Raw genomic sequence first — 18,699 nt, 5'->3', positions numbered from 1 at the left:
CTGTGATAAAAGTATAGGGACTTTGGATTAGGGTTCCTACTGCACTGAGGATGCTTTGTAGTTCTCTCTCTGTATAGCAGTCCCCAGTTCCCTATGTCAGGTTGTCTTTCCTGCTGTTTCTTGGGCTGAAAGACAAAAAGGCGCGAGTCCAGCTAACATGAGAATAACATCTTTGAGGATACTATATATTCCTTCCCGGCAAATAATTCATCAATTTCAACATACTAGGTTATGTAAGGATAAGAGACTCCAAAGCTAATTCTAATATATACAAACCTCCCAGTTATTGATATAAGGAAAGTTTTCATTGACTGGCATGATAAATCTCACAAAAAGAAGCCACTGTAGTGTTTCCAGTTGAAGACAGGTTTCAGAAAAACTCTGATTGGCATTCCCATCATCTGACTCTAATTTGTCACATTCTGCCCAAAAATGTGTATATCAGTTGTTGGCAAACCTTTCGGTAAATGACCAGACAGTAAATATTTTAGGCTTCAGGACCATACAGTCTCTGTTACAACTACTCAGTTCGGCTGTTGTCATGTAAAAGCAGCCACTGACAATATGTAAACAAATGAGCTATACTTATGGCCACCAAAATTTGAATTTCACAGAATTTTCACATTATAAAATGTCCCTCTTTTGATTTTTCCTCCCACCACTTAAAAATGCAAAAACCATTCTTGGCTCATGTGCTGAACAAAAACAGGTGATGAACCAAAAATCTGCCAACCTCTGGATTAAATAAGCAAATGACTTTAATGCAATCATCACTGAAGAAGATGTGGGGAGGCTAGGTAGACATGGGACTCAAGCACAGGTAATATTATTAACTGTGGGATTCTCTAATCCAAGCAATGTAAATTTAAAGTATTATTTGCTCTTGCTAAGCCTCATCTCTTATTTAAGTATATGTTCCTCACCCAATAAGGGGAAAGAACTATGAAAGGCAATATTTCATCCAAATCTGTATCACCAGGTATAGTTTATACAGAGAGTTGTAGCTATGATGTGAAAAATGACAGTAATGTAATTGGTACAAACTGTCCTCTATTTTAGCACACAGTTTTCTATTCGCCAAGGCTAAATAAAATCCGTGGTATCTTAATAATTATAAAATCATTCAATAACTGGACTGGGAAGACATCCATATTCCTGAAACTGATAGTTTCTGTCTGCCTGGTATGTTTCCTTCCTCTTTCAGATTAACAGAACCTCTGGTTCCTGTGGGAAGACCATTTCATTTGCTTTGGGTAGGCTTAACCCCTCCTCCTCAGGGCCAGACCTGTCTCAGTGATGGTCATGTGATCCAAGCCTGGGCATTATGACTCAATCTGAGCCAATCATTCATTCCTCCCTGGATTTTACTAGTGCTACTGGGAAAGAGGCAGACTTTGCTCTGAGATTACACTGAAGACAATACAATGTAAACCGGGTGCTACTGGTGGCCGTCTCTGCTACAATGGAGAAAGAGTCCGCATAATTAATTAAAATAAGGTAAGCAAAGCCAAAATGGGTAGGAAGGAGACAGCCAAGACAAAGGCTTACTGAGGATAGCTCCACCCCTCAGACTTCCTCAGAATTATGTGAACAAATTCTCATTTTGCTTTAGTTTGCTTTGGGTTTCTGTCACTTGCAATTCAAAGTCCTTACAAATGTTATAATCAAGTTGCTCTACTAAAACTTTCAAACAGAATAGAATAATCAATGCATATCAAAATGAAAGATACTCCATTAGTTCAACTGAGATGTCCTATAGTAAAGAAACCTACAAAAGTAACCAACAACTCCCATTCTTTTCTTCTTTAAACATATACAAGTCCCAAGTGTAAAGCTTAAATTTTCACAAATTGTACACAACTGGGTAACTAAGCACCCCAATCAAGAAACAGATTATCGGGCTTCCCTGGTGGCACAGTGGTTGAGAGTCCACCTGCCGATGCAGGGGACACGGGTTCGTGCCCCGGTCTGGGAAGATCCCACATGCTGCGGAGCGGCTGGGCCCGTGAGCCATGGCCGCTGAGCCTGCGCGTCCGGAGCCTGTGTTCCGCAACGGGAGAGGCCACAACAGTGAGAGGCCCGCGTACCGCAATTAAAAAAAAAAAAAGAAACAGATTATCATCAGTACCCCTCAAAAGCTTCCTCATGCTCTTTTCCAAATATTATCCTTTCCCCAAGGATAACCATTATGCTGACTTCTAATACTCTAGATTAGCTTTTCCTATTCTTGAACTTTTAATAAATGGAATTATACAGTGTACACACATTGTGTCTGGCTTCTCTCAAATTGTTTTTGAGATTCAACCATGCTAATGTGTCTAACCACAGTCCATTCCTTCTCTTTGCTATCTAGTATATTACACTGTATGAATAAACCACTATCTATTCTAGTGATGACAGGGATTTGGGAACTTTCCAGCTTATGACTATGACAAATATTGCTGTTATGAACATTATTTTATGTGTTTTTTGACTAACATACATACACATTTCTGCTCAGTATATACCTAGGAGGGGACACGTTGGGTCATAGGGTATATGTATGTTCACCTTTAAGCAGATACTACCAGTTCCCTAAGCGGGTTATACAAATTTACACACTCCTGGCAACGTTAGAGCCCCTGGCAAAGTATGAGCATTCTGGTTACTCCATACCTCACCAATACTTAGTTAGTACTGCCTGCTATAATGGGCAAAATGGTAGCCCCAAAGACCTGTCTATGTGCTAATCTCTGCAACCTCTGAATACTATCTTATATGGCAAAAGATGATTAAGTTAAGGATCTTAAGAAGAGGAGCTAGTCTGGATTGTTTGGTTGGGCTTAAGATGCAATCACATCTTTGAGAGACACAGAGGAGAAGGTGATGTGAAGACAAAGGCAGAGACTGGAGTGATGTGGCCACTAGCCAAAGAATGCATGCAGCCACTAGAATCTGGCAGCAAGAAATGTATTCTCTCCTAGATCCTGTACAGAGCATGGCACTGCCAACCCCTTGATTTTGAACTTCTGGCCTCCAGAACTGTGAGAGAAGAAATTTTTGTTGTTTTTAAGCTCCCTAGTTTGTATTAATTTGTAATTGCAGCCCTAAGAAATTAATACATCTGCCTTTCTATTTTAAATATTCTTAAAATCCTCTTTTGTTAAGTGTCTAAGTTTTCTGTGCATTTTTTTCTGTTGGATTGCCTTTTGCTTACTTTACCTTCCACGATGGTTTGTCTTTCCATTTTTAATGGTGTCTTGAAACCAAAATTCACCTTAATATGATTTTGTTAACAATTATCTTTTATAGTTAGCTATTTTAAAAATCTTTGCCTACTCCAAGGTCACGAAGATGCTCTCTATTTTCCTATTAATTTTATTATTTTACCTTTCACATTTAGATCTGTAATCCATCTGGAGTTGATTTTTGTCTGGAATAAGGTAGGGATTAAGATTCATGTTTTTCTCCATATGGTTATCTAATTAACCCAAATCCATTTATTGAAAAGACTGTCCTCTCCCTACTGCACTGCAGTCTCATTCTCGTCCATACATGGGTTATCATACATGTAATGCGGGTCTTTTCCTAGACTCTCAATTCTATCCCACTGGTCTATTTTGTCTATCCTGTTTCAAGTTATTACAGATTTTGGATAGCTGGTATCAGTTTTATTCTTCCTCAAGATTGTGTTGCTTATTCTTGGCAGTTTCCATTTCCATACAAATTTTAGATTCAGTTTGTCAATTTCTATGGGGGGAGACCTGTTAGGGTTGTGCTGAATCTACAGATGTACAAACACAGCTGACTCTTAAATTTATTTAGGTCTTCTTTAAGCTCCCCATAATGTTTTGACAGTGTTCATGCAGGTCTTGCATATTTCTTGTAGATATTCCTAGGTATTTAATTTGTTAAAAGGCAATACATGGTATCTTTTTAAAATTTCATTTTCTATTTGTTGCCAGCCTCCAAGGTGGCCCCCAATGATCCCCATGCCTCCTAATATTCTGGCCCTTTGTAGTCCCCTCCCACATTTTATCAATGTTGGTCTGGATAACCAACAGAATATTGTGGAAGTGTTGGTTTGTCATTTCTGAGTCTAGTCATAAAAGACACTGTACATTATGGCTACTGCCTTGCTCTCTCTCTCTCTCGTAGATCATTCACTCCAGGGAAGGCGGCTACCACTGTCATAAGGACAGCCCCACTTGCTGAGTAACTGAGGTCTCTGGCCAAAAGGTGTATGAGTGAACTTGGAAGCAAACCCTTCAGCCCTGGTTAAGTGTTTGGATGACTGCAACCTTGGCTAATCTCTGGGCTGCAACCTCATGAGAGACTCTGAGCCAAAATTATACAGCTAAGCTATGTCTATATTCCTGACAGAAACTGTGTGAGACAATAAGTGTTTGTTGTTTTAAACCATGAAGTTTTTGGAATAATTTGCTATATAGCAATTGATAACTAATATAGTTACTGGTATATAGGTTTCCTTGCTTCTGTTCTTATCTTCCTATGGTGTATTTTCAATACAGCAGCCAGTGATTATGTTAAAATCTAAAGCAGATCACACTGCTTGCTTACTCAAAGTCCTTCAATTCACCAAGTAAAAGCCAAACTCCTTACCATGACTTAAAGGCTCTTTTATAATCTGTTCCCCCATTACCTGACCTCCTCTCCCACTCCTCCCTGATCATATACAGATATGCCAGCTATGCTCCTGTCATAAGGCCTTTGTAACTGCTGTAACTTCTACCCTCCAGAAGTCACTACAACTAGGTCCCCTCATCTCCTTCAGGACCTTTGCTCAAATGTCATCTTCTGAGAGAGGGCTTCCTTTACCCCATTTAAAATTGCAACCAGCATCCTTTATTACCCTTTCCAGTTTTATTTTTCTTCAATGCCTTTGATCTTAATTTACTATTAAATTACACTTATCTCTCGTCCCTTTACTAAAATGTCACCTCTGTAACAGCAGATTCTGTCCATTTTATTCACTGATGCTTAAAATAATGCCTGGCACATGGTAGACATTCAATATTTGTTGAATGCGTGAATGAAACTGTGCTGGCAAGGTAGCAGCAGCCTTGTACTACAACCTGTAGTAACCAAGTATTTACCACAAGGCAAACAGGCTGCAATAGGCTCTTTTTAAAGAAACTGAATTTGCTGTTTGAGAAAAGATCTAGATTTGCCAGCAGGGCCCAATACATATGTTATACAGTTTGTACACTGAACAAAGATGCTTAGCCTCACACTCTAAGCTTTGGGGTATCTTTTCTAATTCATTTCACTCAGAGAGAGGTTCATTTAGCAATTTGCATAAGTTGGCATACCAAACCTAGTAGTTTTATAATTAAAGTTGTCAATTTTATGTTCTCAAACCGACCTAGGTTCCATATTGCATATCTTAAAGAATTAGTTACTATCTGCACAAGGCAACCCAATACCTTTTTTTGCAAAATGGGGAACCCACTCAAATTTTCCCATTGGTTTCCACATTCATGGGCTTTCATTCACTTTTCTTCTCCAAAAGACTAACAAAATAAGCTCTATGTATGCAAGATCCACATGTATGAACCTTCTTTTTACTTCTTCTTCTCTGACCTTAAACCTCGTAATTCAACACGCATGGCTTTGTGCTTCACCTCCCTGTCCCCAGCCTCTTTAAGAAATCTCTTCTCCTAAGGCAAATCTCCAACTTAGTTTCCAATACTTGTAAATGAATGTTTCTCCCTGATTTCTTCCATTGTATGGTCAATCTCTAAATTTAAATCTCTCCTGTTCTTCTGAAACTTTGTATAACACTTTTTATACAAATAACCGGATTTACCATTTGGTTTTATTTAATAATATTTATATAGTGTTTTATGTGCCAAGCACTGTTCTAAGCACGTTTATAAACCTCAACTCCTTTATCCTCATAACAAACCTAGGCAATAGGTATTATCACCATATCACAGACAAGCACGGGGAGGTTCAAGTAAATTGCTTCAAGTCATACAGCTAGTAGTAAGTGATGGAACTAATAGTCAACCTTAGCAGTCTGGCTGGAGTCCATGCCCTAGGTCAGTAATTCTCAAAGCTTATCTGTGGACCCCCTGGGGATCTGATCCCTGAGATCCTCTCAGAGGCCCAGGGGGTCAAAACTATTTTCATAAAAACAAGAACTTGTTATTTGCCTTTTCACTGTGTCGACTGGCAGCGTAAAAGCAAGGGAAGGTAAAACAAGCTGGAGCCTTGGCTTCATGCACCAAACTGTACTAGCAGTCAGCAGCCACTGTATTCTTCATCACCATACTCTTACCTTCTTCCCCCCCAAAAAGCATCACTTATGAATATTCTTGATTAAACAATAAAAGTACTAATTTTATTAAATCTTGAAACTAATTATACTTCATTGTATTCTTCCTCTTTGACCTATTCTGGGATACTGGTACTGCACAGTAAAGTCTTCCTCATTCTAGTTTCCTACCCACATACCCCAAATTGAAGTCTACCCTTGGACAGAATCTGGGCATACGGCTCTTAGTTTCTCATTTCAGGGAAAGGCCTACTAAGGACACATACCCCACAAACTCAGAGTTATGAGAGCTATTTATAGTAATCAACATCGAATTTCAATATGAATTGAAATATGAACGATGAACAATATAGTCTGTAAAGACTAATACAAAAAGAGAAAAACCAAATAATATACACAAAATGATTATTTCGTTTTTTCAGGGTTGTATCCCCAACACTGTATATTACGAGTTGGTAAACTTTTTCTCTAAAGGGCCTGATAAGTAAATAATTTAGGCTTTGTGTGCCATATAGTCTGTGGTAACTACTCAACTCCACTTTAGTTGTGAGAAAGAAGCCACAAATATTGTGTTGGCCAAAAAGTTCGTTCGGGTTTTTCCATAACATCTTACAGTCATAAATCCAAGACTCCTTCTTTACCCACAGCTCACAAAGGGCAGGTACATAAAAGGTGTCCTTTGTCTCACAGACAGTGATCACCTGTTAGGAGATCTCTTAATCTTACTTCCTACCGAGCTGATTTCTTGATTACAAGTGTGAGGGAAAGGTTTCTAACATCCTCCTACCAAAGTTTATAAAAGGATACATTGATTAGTATGTGCTTATACCTACTACTTATAATTATGGGGCAGGATAAAGTAAGTACGGTATCTTCTCAGGGGAGAGAATCCTGTGTGTCTGGAATACAGGATGGACTAATCCTAGAAACAGTAAGGCATATAGTGAAGGCTTTGTATCCACGCTAAGGTGTCTGAATTTAAACCTATAAGCATCACCCTATAGTGGGAAGGAGGGTTTAACAAGTGCTGTCCACTAAACACATCACTATGATTTTTTATATACTTCATGGTGTGTTGAAAAGGATTTAAGGTGACTTTTAAAATGCATGCTATATGACATTAGACAGAAGCAAAAATGGTCAATCCAAGACAAAGTGGTAGAAAAAATGAGGGGTCAGGTATATTGTCAAAACAAAACGCATGCCCATAGGGCTTTTTTGCTAATTAGAAGCCATTCAGCTGACTCTACTCTTCCTAACAGCCAATGCAAAGGATTAGTTAAGAGGTACAATATTCAAAAGAAAAATGAAATCAATCACTCAGAAATACAATTAACCTTGACTCAGATAACATAAGAGTGAGTATTTCACATATAGTTTATAAGGAGAACACAATGTGATATGTGGTATGGTCAACAATATCTGTAAAGTAAAATACAAGTTTCTAGGGTTGTTTATTAGTACCACCTTTCAAGATAAACCAGTATCATGGTCAACTTCAGTTACCAGCCAGTCTACAAGCAGCCAGAGTCAAAAATAAAATCTTAAAACATCTAAGGACGTGTATGGGATTATGCATGCTTATCCATTCAGGCAATCATTCACTAAATTAATTTCTCATAAGTGTGCTTTTACTTCTTATAACTATGCATTCTATCAATGATTGCCAAGGCAGAGGGCACAGGTGAGGAGAAAACTGAGATGGTAGATTAGGTTGAACATTTCTGCTTCAAGAACAGTTCCTTTTTACTATTTTTAAATACCAGGTTTCTGTAAAAGACTTCATTTGAACAAAGGGTTCAAATGGCTAAAACAAATACGGAAAAACTATTCTAAGCTCCTGATTAAAAACATACAATGCTCAACAGTAAGCCAATCTAAGGTTAATAGAATATCATGAACAGTTTAGGGCATAACTACCAGCCCAGTCAGACAGCCACTCCACCTCTGAATTAAATGCTCTGAGTGAGGTATCCATAGGTCATCATTTAATCTTAAGTTCTCCAAACCTTCTCCCTAAATTAAAAAAATCAGATTAGAAAAGTACATACTTCGATATGCATTAGTAAGTACTCACTGAAAACATTAGCTGTTATGTACTAGACCCTGTGCTAAGTACTTTAGATGAACTGTCTCATTTAGTTTCACCATATCTATATGAGGAAGGTAATATTATCAGCCCCCTCCCTGCTTCCTAATCAGTTAAAGAAATTGCAGTTAGACTTGCCAACTATTGACTCCTTGTTAACATTCCCTTTTAATACAACCTGTACTACCTACAGGTCTTAACTCTTGTTGCTCCATTGGTACCATGGGATAATATCTCCAGAAAAGTTATGTAGACATGGGTGAAAAACAGACCCAATGAACCAATCTGAAAAGGTTGGAGTGGAGAAGAGGAAGAACACCAAACACATAGAAAGGTACCAAAGCTGTAAACTTCTTGCCAATTCCACAAGATTTTCACATATCTTTTAAAATAATCTCCCCCTTTCCCATTTTCAGTTAGAATGGGTATCTGTTCAGATGTGTTCAGGCCCCTGATTAGATTCCAGTAAACAGCAAGTTCTTACAGAACATAAAGCCGTGTTTCTACTTCTTGCTACAACCTCCCCCCCACGACACCCACCATGTTTCTAAACACACAGAGAATGATGGTCAGTGCTGAAACCCAGACTACTTTTAGGCTTTAGTAGGATCATCCCCAACACAGGAGATTCTCTTACAATAAAACCACTGACACCTAATCCTTCCTGAAAGACTTAATGCACCATCCATAACACTACCAGTGCTTCTAGATTAGAAAGCACTCTACCAGCATCTAAATGTAAAAAAATGGCTCACTTTAATCCAAGAAGCAGTCACTACTACTGACAGAACTCAAAACCTGCAACACCACTTAATTCACCCATCCATGCCTTTATTTTAAAATAACATTACAATGACTTTGCTGAATTTGGTAAAAATCACTTTACCTAAAACCCAAAGAAAATATACCTAACTTTCACCAACATTCTTTAAGACATATTTTTGCTTCCTTTCCTCCTCTTTTGTGGAGTTACATCTGATGCAAGACCAATCTTTCATGTTCCAGACAAATACAGCTGTGTGTCATCAAGAAATGTCATGTTTAGGGACTTCGCTGGTGGCGCAGCAGTTAGAATCCGCCTGCCAATGCAGGGGACACTGGTTCGATCCCTGGTCCGGGAAGATCCCACATGCCGAGGAGCAACTAAGTCTGTGCACCACAACTACTAAGCCCGCATGCCACCACTACTGAGCCTGTGTGCCTACAGCCCGTGCTCCACAACAAGAGAAGCCACTGCGGTGAGAAGCCCGTGAACTACAACAAAGACCCAACACAGCCAAATAAAATTTTAAAAAAATATTAATTATAATTAAGTTGTTAAATTATTTCCAAGAGCAATTTTCTATATTAGTATCTAACATCATATTCCCAAAATAATTTTCATGACTGTTTGGTTAAAGTATTAATTTTAAAAGGCTGAAATCAACTGCAAAATAAAGGGATCTAAGGAATTATATTCTTTTGCTTCACAGGAATGGAATAATGATGAAAAAAGATGCATGGTTATTAAGTGATATTCTCAAAAATATTTTATAAATAAAAATCTACCACCCACTCTACCCTCAACATCGCACCCACCAGAAAAAAATAGACCCTAAAAAAATCTCATCACACTGATGTGTTATCTTTAAGCACTTTAGATTTAAAAATTTTTTTAATTATTATGACTAATTACATAGGGTTACAGGCTTAAGTCTACTCACACAGTTGAGGTTGATGAGCAAACAGCTGTCCTGTATCTTGAGACAGACATTAGCTTCCTGCCTTCCCTACCCTCATAAGCAGCTAAACTTTGAGTTTTATGCAAGAAAACATTTTAAAGCCTTCAGTGTTTTACTGCAGCAGACTTCAGATTCATTCTTGTAACACATTTAACATGAAACAGAGTTGAGACAGTTCAAACTGACTATGTACATTTTAATTGTCTAAACTTTTAAGGAGTGCTTTCACTATTATAGCTATATAAAAAAGGCTGCTATGTAAAATTAAGAAAAACATTTCATTTGCTATCTGACACCAATGTATAATTTGACAATATGTAACTTTAACATATAGATTTTTCTTCACCTGGCCACAGGCTAGGTAAGGAAGAATTACTTTTTATAATCATTTGTACCCAAAGTAAGCAAAACTAGGTATTTTTCTTTTTCTAAAGTTTAGCTAATTTCTTTAGCATAAAGAGCCACCAATTAAAGAACAACTTTTACAAGGAGATAGCGGGGTGCCCTCAGTGTCCCAAGAATATCCTTTGGTACCCTCCTGACTGGGGAGAAAGAGACTCTTGGTCCCGTTGTGACAGCAAGAGGAGCCATATTTCTAACATTTACAATGAAGGGTTACACCACATTTCCCCACAGATTAAAATTTCTATAGTATAATTATTAGGACAGTTTACTCAAGTGTTATAGAAAGCTTGTCTGGAAAATAAAACTGCGTTCAATCAATATGTCCTAAAATAGCTAGATAACTTTTTCCCCCATAAAGGTATATTATTAACCCCAATTTCTATAGTAAATTTTAGGAAAAGTTTTAGGATTTTACAGAGTAAATTTACTATTTATATTAACAACACGGCTTTAAAACATCATGAGAAATAGATAGCATCCAAACACTCAAAATTCACTGGCTAATTTTTAAAGTTTTACTTAATGCTGAAAATTGACTGTGTATTTGCTATGCCATAAAAGATGGATAAAGGTTTTAGGATTCATTCAAAATAACTCAAATGTTTCTTTATAGGGCTTCCCTGGTGGCGCAGTGGTTGAGAGTCCGCCTGCCGATGCAGGGGACACGGGTTCGTGCCCCGGTCCAGGAAGATCCCACATGCCGCAGAGCGGCTGGGCCCGTGAGCTGTGGCCGCTGAGCCTGCATGTCCGGAGCCTGTGCTCCACAACGGGAGAGGCCACAACAGTGAGAGGCCCGCGTACCACAAAAAAAAAAAAAAAGTTTCTTAATAATCTACTTATACTGTACATATAAATAATTTAAAAAATAACTCAAAGCTTTATAAAAGTTGTAACTGATAGAATAAGTTTCACTTGTTAAAATATTTGTTCAACAGTCTAACTGTGCTTCAGTATAACTTATTAAAACTTTCTGGGCTTCCCTGGTGGCGCAGTGGTTGAGAGTTCGCCTGCAGACGCAGGGGACACGGGTTCGTGCCCCGGTCCGGGAGGATCCCACATACCACGGAGCAGCTGGGCCCGTGAGCCATGGCCGCTGAGCCTGCGCGTCCGGAGCCTGTGCTCCAGAACGGGAGAGGGAGGCCACAACAGTCAGAGGCCCACGTACCACAAAAAAAAAGAAAAACAAAAAAACCTCCCAAAAGATCAAAGTTGGTATCACTGAAAACAGGACAAATGGACATATGCCTCCTGATGTGATGCCCTGAGAAGCACATAGCAGTAATGTAGCATTCCTGCCCAAACTACTATATTTCCTAAATTTCATCACAAGGACACATGAGAGAAACCCAGATTGAGGGATATTCTATAAATAAATGGTCTGTCACTCTTCAAAAGTGTCAATGTCATAAAAGACAAAGAAAGGTTAAGGAAATGGTTCTGATTAAAGGAAAATAGAGACATGACAACTAAACACAATGAATGATTGTGGGTTGGATCCTAGATTGGGAAAAAAATTATTAAAGAACATTATTGAGGAAACTAGAGAAATCTGAATGTGGGCTGTATATTAGAGAATTGTATTATATCAGTGTTAAATTTCCTTGATATGATAACTGGAATGTCCTTGAAAATATAAGAATGCTGTTTTTAGAAAATATATGTCTAAGTACTATATGGTAAAGGGACAAGATGCATGCAACTTATTCTCAGTTAGGAAAAAAAATAATATAACAGAATGATAGCACAAATGTAGCAAAATGTTAACAATGAGTGAATCTAGCCGGGGGTATAAGGGAATTATTGGTATTATTAATGCAACTTCCTATAAATTTGAGATTATTTCAAAATAAGACCTAAGAAAAATAAATATTTGGACCTGATGTTCTAAGGATTTCAACCAAATACCTAACAGTAACAAGTGAACTATTATTTCCTATCTCATCTCCATACACTCAAACTCTAATTCAATGGCAATCTAAACTGATTTGTGATTATCCATTTTAATCAACTGTAAGAAATAGTGCTCTCATTGAAAACATCAGATGTGAATGCTTATGAGTCAAGTGAATGCCTCCTCTCAACCTTCTTATTCTATTGCAGTTAAAGAGACAAACTTCTCCAATAAAGCAGGGCTATTCCTCAATTGGATATGCAGTAGCAGGTGTGTCCTTGTTAAAAACTCCAAATTAAGTTAATTTCTAGTTATGCCAGGTAGCAAAGCAATACCAAAGCAAGAGTTAGTGAGTGATCAATAATATACAAGGGAAATACTAAAACAAACGTCCCACCCAAACAAACTCTGTAATGCCAATAAGCAGCCAGCAAAGCACACACTGACCTACAGAGCACCTGGAAAAGACAAGATAACAAAATGTTTATCACTGAGAGGCCAAAACACAAATGGATAAAACACAAACATTTCAGTGGCATAAAACCACAAAATAAATTAAAGGAGAGGGAGGAAAGAGGTGGGAAAAAAAGAGAGAAAATGAATAAAATACAATGTGCAAGAAAGGAGAAAATCCTCACTATCACCTCACTAATTACATGTTCTCCTTCCTCTCCAATGGCTTAACCTATTTTCCCTCATTTTAACTTATTCTGGATGGTCTTTTACCTACTATAAGAGTCAGTCTTTGTAAGACTGCGACAGTTGTTAAGAGCACAGCTTTGACCATATTGTAATTATCTGCAGCCTACGCCCGTACTCCATTTTTGTTTTACTTGTCAGGAGGCTCAGAACAGCAGTCTCTCTAGTAGGAAATCTCACAAACAATCCACCTTGTAAAGGAGCAGAATAGAACAACAACGTCACTTAGCTCACAGTCTAACAGAGACAGAGGCAGGAATTGGAGGGGTAGATAGCCAGCAAAACTGAAGGGTCAGGACAAAGCTGACCTGGGACAAAGGGCTGAATTTTAGTCTCCTATACTAATCTGGATATACCCTCTTATCAGGTATGAGCAACGTTAACTGGTACAATATTTACTGGTACTTTAGCTAATTCCAGGTCTGGAACAGTGTTACTGAGCCGTGTGGCCTTCTTTCAGGCAGGCTCTATATCAGATTAATCTTTGTAACTCAACAGCACCAAACATTACCTTGTTAAAAAAAAAGGCATTTTAATTTTAATAAGTACTTGTAGAATGCCCAACTGCAAAACAGGCAAAATTATTTTATTCCACTCCCTGCCTTCTCTCCCTTTTTCTCAGGTAGCATGTGTCAAATACTCTACCCTACCCAATCTACCTGCTAACTCTCCAAATTTTTCCTCTGACCTCAATTCAAACTCCATTTCCCTAAATGCTGCAGTAAATGCTGTTATAATAAAAGGATTAGAATAACCACACTGTGAGTGAAATCTGACTAACTCAAAATAACTTAAGAAATATGGGATGTGTATATGGGCATTTGTATGTATACATATGAATATATTTGGGAGGGCAGGGAGCAAGTTTTCAGGTATCACCTGCTTCTAAATCAATTTTTAACTACACTGCCGAAGAGATTATAACATATATAGATGAGTCAGCAAACACAGCTTACTTCACAGGTTTCATCAAGTCAGATCAACATGGTCTGCATCTGAATCTCCAGTAAACCCCTAATATATGACATGACAAATCATGAACCTTTATCTGTAGCTTCTTCTGTATTTCCCTTAAGCCATCTGTACTATACAGGTCCCTATTCTGAAGAGAAAGGGGGTGCTATAGAAAGAAATGAAAAAAGGCTCCAAAACAAAGTTTAGTAGGAGGTGGAAATACTAGGGGGTAGGGGACAGGAAGTGTATAAAATAGCCATGGTTCAACTAGCCCATTCAAAATTTAGCATATTCTTAACACAACATTGTAAATCAACTATACTTTTTAAAAAAGCCCTTTGAGAACAACTGTGCTGAAAAGAAATTAGCATATTCTTATAAATTTGAGTTTTAAATAAGGAATGCCATTTTATAAGACGTTTTTAGTTAAGGGAAAAGGTAATAGCCTTTTTTGGGGGGAAGGAAGATAAAGAATAAAACAGAAGTATAAGAATAGGAGTAATAGCTGGCAATTCGACTCTTTCCCTGAGATAAATTTTGACCTTCTGGTTTAACATAAATTTTTCTATCTCCCCCATCAAAACTAAGAAACAAGGCCTTACATTTAAACTACAGCAAAGCTCCCATTTACAGGTATTTACACACATGTCCCTGAAAAGACGTATACTCAATTGTTCATAGTGGCCTTATTTATAGTAGCCAAGAACTGGAAACAATCCAAATATCCATCAAATGTGAATGGATAAACAAATTGCAGTATATCCACACAATGGAATACTATTCAGTAATAACAAGAAATGAACTACTTATGAACATAACAACATGGGTGAATCTCCAAATTATTATGCTAAGTGAAAAAAGACAGATACGACTATATAATGTATGAGTCAATTTATATGAATTGCTACAAAAGGCAACTATGACAGAAAGTAGATCCAGGGACCAGCGGTAGGAGACAAGATTAACTCCAAAGTGTGACAGAAATGCTCCACATCACGATCAAAGTGATGGTTACACAACTATTTTCAACTGTCATAACTAAAACTGCACATTTTAAATGAGTAAATTTTATTGTATGCAGATTTATCTCAATAAAATTGCTTTTTAAAAATAATAAGAGGGCTTCCCTGGTGGTACAGTGGTTGAGAGTCTGCCTGCCGATACAGGGGACACGGGTTCGTGCCCCGGTCAGGGAAGATCCCACATGCCGCAGAGCTGCTGGGCCCGTGAGCCATGGCCGCTGAGCCTCTGTGTCCGGAGCCTGTGCTCCACAGCAGGAGAGGCCACAACAGTGAGAGGCCTGCGTACCGCAAAAAAAAAAAAAGAAGAAGAAGAAGAAGAAGAAAGGACAATGGAGTAGAGAAGTCATTTTGGTTCAAAATATTACTCAGATTTATACCTATGCTAGGTAAAGGATAAATATTACAAGTATGAGTTACACCAAGAAGAGCCACATAACTAATGAGTTCAAGTTTCTGCAAGTATCAGTTTTCCACTAAGTAATTATTTTATTTTTTACATTTTAAAATAATTTTCTAAAAAATTATCCTCATTTAGATATAAGCAGAAAAACAAACTTTTCCCTTTCTTACCTTCTCTCCATATCAACTTCTTATATAATTTCCAAAACGTGAAAATGATTTGGTACCTTAAACAAGATCAACTTGAACTGCTTTTTAAAATAACATGTTACTGAGGCTTCCCTGGTGGTGCAGTGGTTAAAAATCTGCCTGCCAGTGCAGGGGACCAGGGTTCGAGCCCTGGTCCGGGAAGATCACACATGCCCCAGAGCAACCAAGCCCATGCGCCACAGCTACTAAGCCTTCGCTCTAGGCCCAGCGAGCTACAACTACTGAAGCCTGCGGGCCAGAGCCCGTGCTCCGCAAGAGAAGCCACCGCAATGAGAAGCACGCGCACCGCAATGAAGAGCAGCCCCCGCTCGCCGCAACTAGAGAAAGTCTGCACACAGCAACGAAGATCCAATGCAGCCAAAAATAAACAAAGAAACAAATAAATAAATTTATTTTAAAAAATAAAAGGCAGCATAGCTTATTCCCTTCATCAAGAATCACCTCTGAATGTTTCCTAATTCTTCATAAAATACAGAAAAAGCAATTTCCCCACACTTCTTTGTCCAATTACTAGTTATGCTACAAACTAATTTGTGTTCCTGATGAGTTTATCAGATAAGAACTTTCATTAAAAACAAAAGTCCTTCTCCTGAAGAGTTTAGTAACCAGTAATCAAATATAAAACCTAAAGATTACCTTATAATAAGCTGGGTAATTTGAGGCCAAGAGATTTCTTCAGAGAACTTAAAAGAATCTTAAAATATTAAAAAAAAAACCCTGTAATTTATTTGAAACATTTTTACTCATTTACTACAAAGTTGAAATGCTCAAAACAACAGCTATTTTTTTAAAAAAAGAGTAGCCTTTTATTTAAACAATTTTTCTCAATTCTATTAGTATAATGGTTATATCAAAATTGCCAAGATAAAACACTCCCGCGTCAACACCTTCAATGAACCCATTCACTCATCACTGACTATATGCAGAGTTGTGAGGGATACAAAAAAAATAAGACACAAATCCAGCCTCAATGAGTTAGGTGTGGTCCTTTGTTCTCATAACTCTTACCATGTAGAAGTTTGAATAAATTGAACTGTTACTACCCATCTAATAAAAATGTTAATTTGAATAACTGGTGTTTTAAATACCATGTTCTGTTCACTAAGAATATAGTTGATTTTTAAAAAAGTTTCCAATAAACATCAAACTATTTTTTGTCTATAAATCCTCTTGCATTTATCCCAGTTAATAGTTATCTTGCAGATAAATATTATCTGTTGCAAGTGAGATATGTATATATGGAGAAAAGTAAATATAAAAACACCACTACTTAGAAACAAAGCACATGTTAATACACAAGCCACTTTCCTGGTCAAATTTAGACCAGGTAATTCAGCCCACTACATTTTAATAACACAAAATTTTAGAAGCCATCTGTCTTGCTCACCACTGTATTTCTAGTATCTGGCACACCTGCATAGAACAGGTGTTCTAGGCACTCAAATGTTTATACAATGGATTAACACTTGACTTGCATTTACCCACATTACGAAAACAAACCCTGAACCCCTATATATCAATTATAGGAAATCCAATCACCTGTGTAAAAATCAAATTACCAGTCTTTTCCATCTTTAATTTTTACGATCTATCTGGGAATGCTTTAACAGTGTAGAATACACTAATCCAGTTTAAATTAGCTCCTTTCCTCCTTCAGGCCATTAAATAGTGAAGCGGATTAATCTATGACAATCTAAAATTAGTGTGCCAGATGACAAGTCTGTGTTTAAAACTTTCTAATTTGTACTATATTCTCTTCAGGAATTTAATGTAACCCATAGGTCATTTAAAACATAAAAACTATATACAAGTACAATCAAAGTAGTCTCTTTTTCACAGCATTACAACATCTTATGTGTGGGCTTCCCTGATAGCGCAGTGGTTAAGAATCTGCCTGCCAATGCAGGGGACACGGGTTCGAGCCCTGGTTCCGGGAAGATCCCACATGCCACAGAGCAACTAAGCCTGTGTGCCACAACTACTGAGCCCGTGAGCCTAGAGCCCATGCTCCGCAACAAGAGAAGCCACCGCGGTGAGAAGCCCACTCGCCGCAACTAGAGAAAGCCCGCACGCAGCAACGAAGACCCAATTCAGCCAAAAAAAAAAAAAAATCCTATCTGTATATTTTCACTACTTCTAATGCTGAAAAAACCACCAGTAATTTAAGTAATTTTCAAGTCTCCCTTAATTAAGAAAAAAAGCAGCATATTAGCTTTAAAACTACTTAAAAGTCAACACGTGAATCTCCACTGATCTTGTTTCAATATTACATAGAGATCACCTCGATAATTTTAAGTTCCTATGTTAGTGATACCTGTAATTGTTTGGCAGGCCTAAATCAGTCATTCCAAGATCAGGCTTTTCTCTTCTGTTTCCATGTGTAGTTAAAAAACACAAAATAAATTGCTAGGCACCATACTCTTTGAAGCCATTTAGCATTCAGCTGAAAATTGTTTCTACTTCATCAACAATAGGCCCTATAATAGCTCCTCATTTATTTGTCTTAAATCTGCTGGATGAAGTCCAACTAGCTCTAACATTAGCCTCAATATACTGCCAGGAAGTTAAAGTCCCAAGGACCTGACTTTAAGTCATACAGAACCAAAGACCAAGGAGAGTATGATTCAAAATTTCAAGAGATAAGCAAGTTTAAGAAGTCTGAGTTTTCCTCAAAGGCAGAACAGTCTGACATAAATCTGAGCAATATTTTTTTAGATGCATCTCCTAAAACAAAGGAAATAAAAGCAAAAATATACAAATGGGACCTAATTAAACTTAAAAGCTTTTGCACAGCAAAGGAAACTAACGACAAAATGAAAAGACCAATCTACTGAATGGGAGAAAATATTTGTAAACGATATAAACAGCTCATACAACTCAACATCAAAAACCAAACAACTGAATAGACATTTTGCCAAAGAGGAAAAAATGCAGACGGCCAACAGGCACATGGAAAGATGCTCAACATCGCTAATCACCAGGGAAACGCAAATCAAAACCACAATGAGATATCACCTTATACCTGTCAG

General features: G+C 37.7%; 1 protein-coding gene across 3 annotated transcripts in view; it reads right to left on the bottom strand.

Annotated features, from left to right (window-relative positions):
• Positions 1-18,699, bottom strand: part of ZFAND6 (zinc finger AN1-type containing 6) — a 76,127-nt gene that overhangs the window by 24,483 nt on the left and 32,945 nt on the right. For 2 of the 3 annotated variants that reach the window (XM_024742806.1, XM_024742807.1), the window contains one exon: positions 2-125. The exons of the other annotated variant lie outside the window; for it this stretch is intronic. The gene's annotated coding sequence lies outside the window, so the exon portion shown is untranslated. The remainder of the gene's footprint in view (position 1; positions 126-18,699) is intronic. 3 annotated transcript variants of the gene reach the window in all.

This window comes from Neophocaena asiaeorientalis, unplaced genomic scaffold (assembly GCF_003031525.2).
Source record: "Neophocaena asiaeorientalis asiaeorientalis breed wild unplaced genomic scaffold, Neophocaena_asiaeorientalis_V1.1 scaffold155, whole genome shotgun sequence".
NCBI classification, from domain to species: domain Eukaryota; kingdom Metazoa; phylum Chordata; class Mammalia; order Artiodactyla; family Phocoenidae; genus Neophocaena; species Neophocaena asiaeorientalis.
The sequence above is the reverse complement of the archived record's forward strand: the minus strand, read 5'-3'. Positions and strand labels throughout refer to the sequence as shown.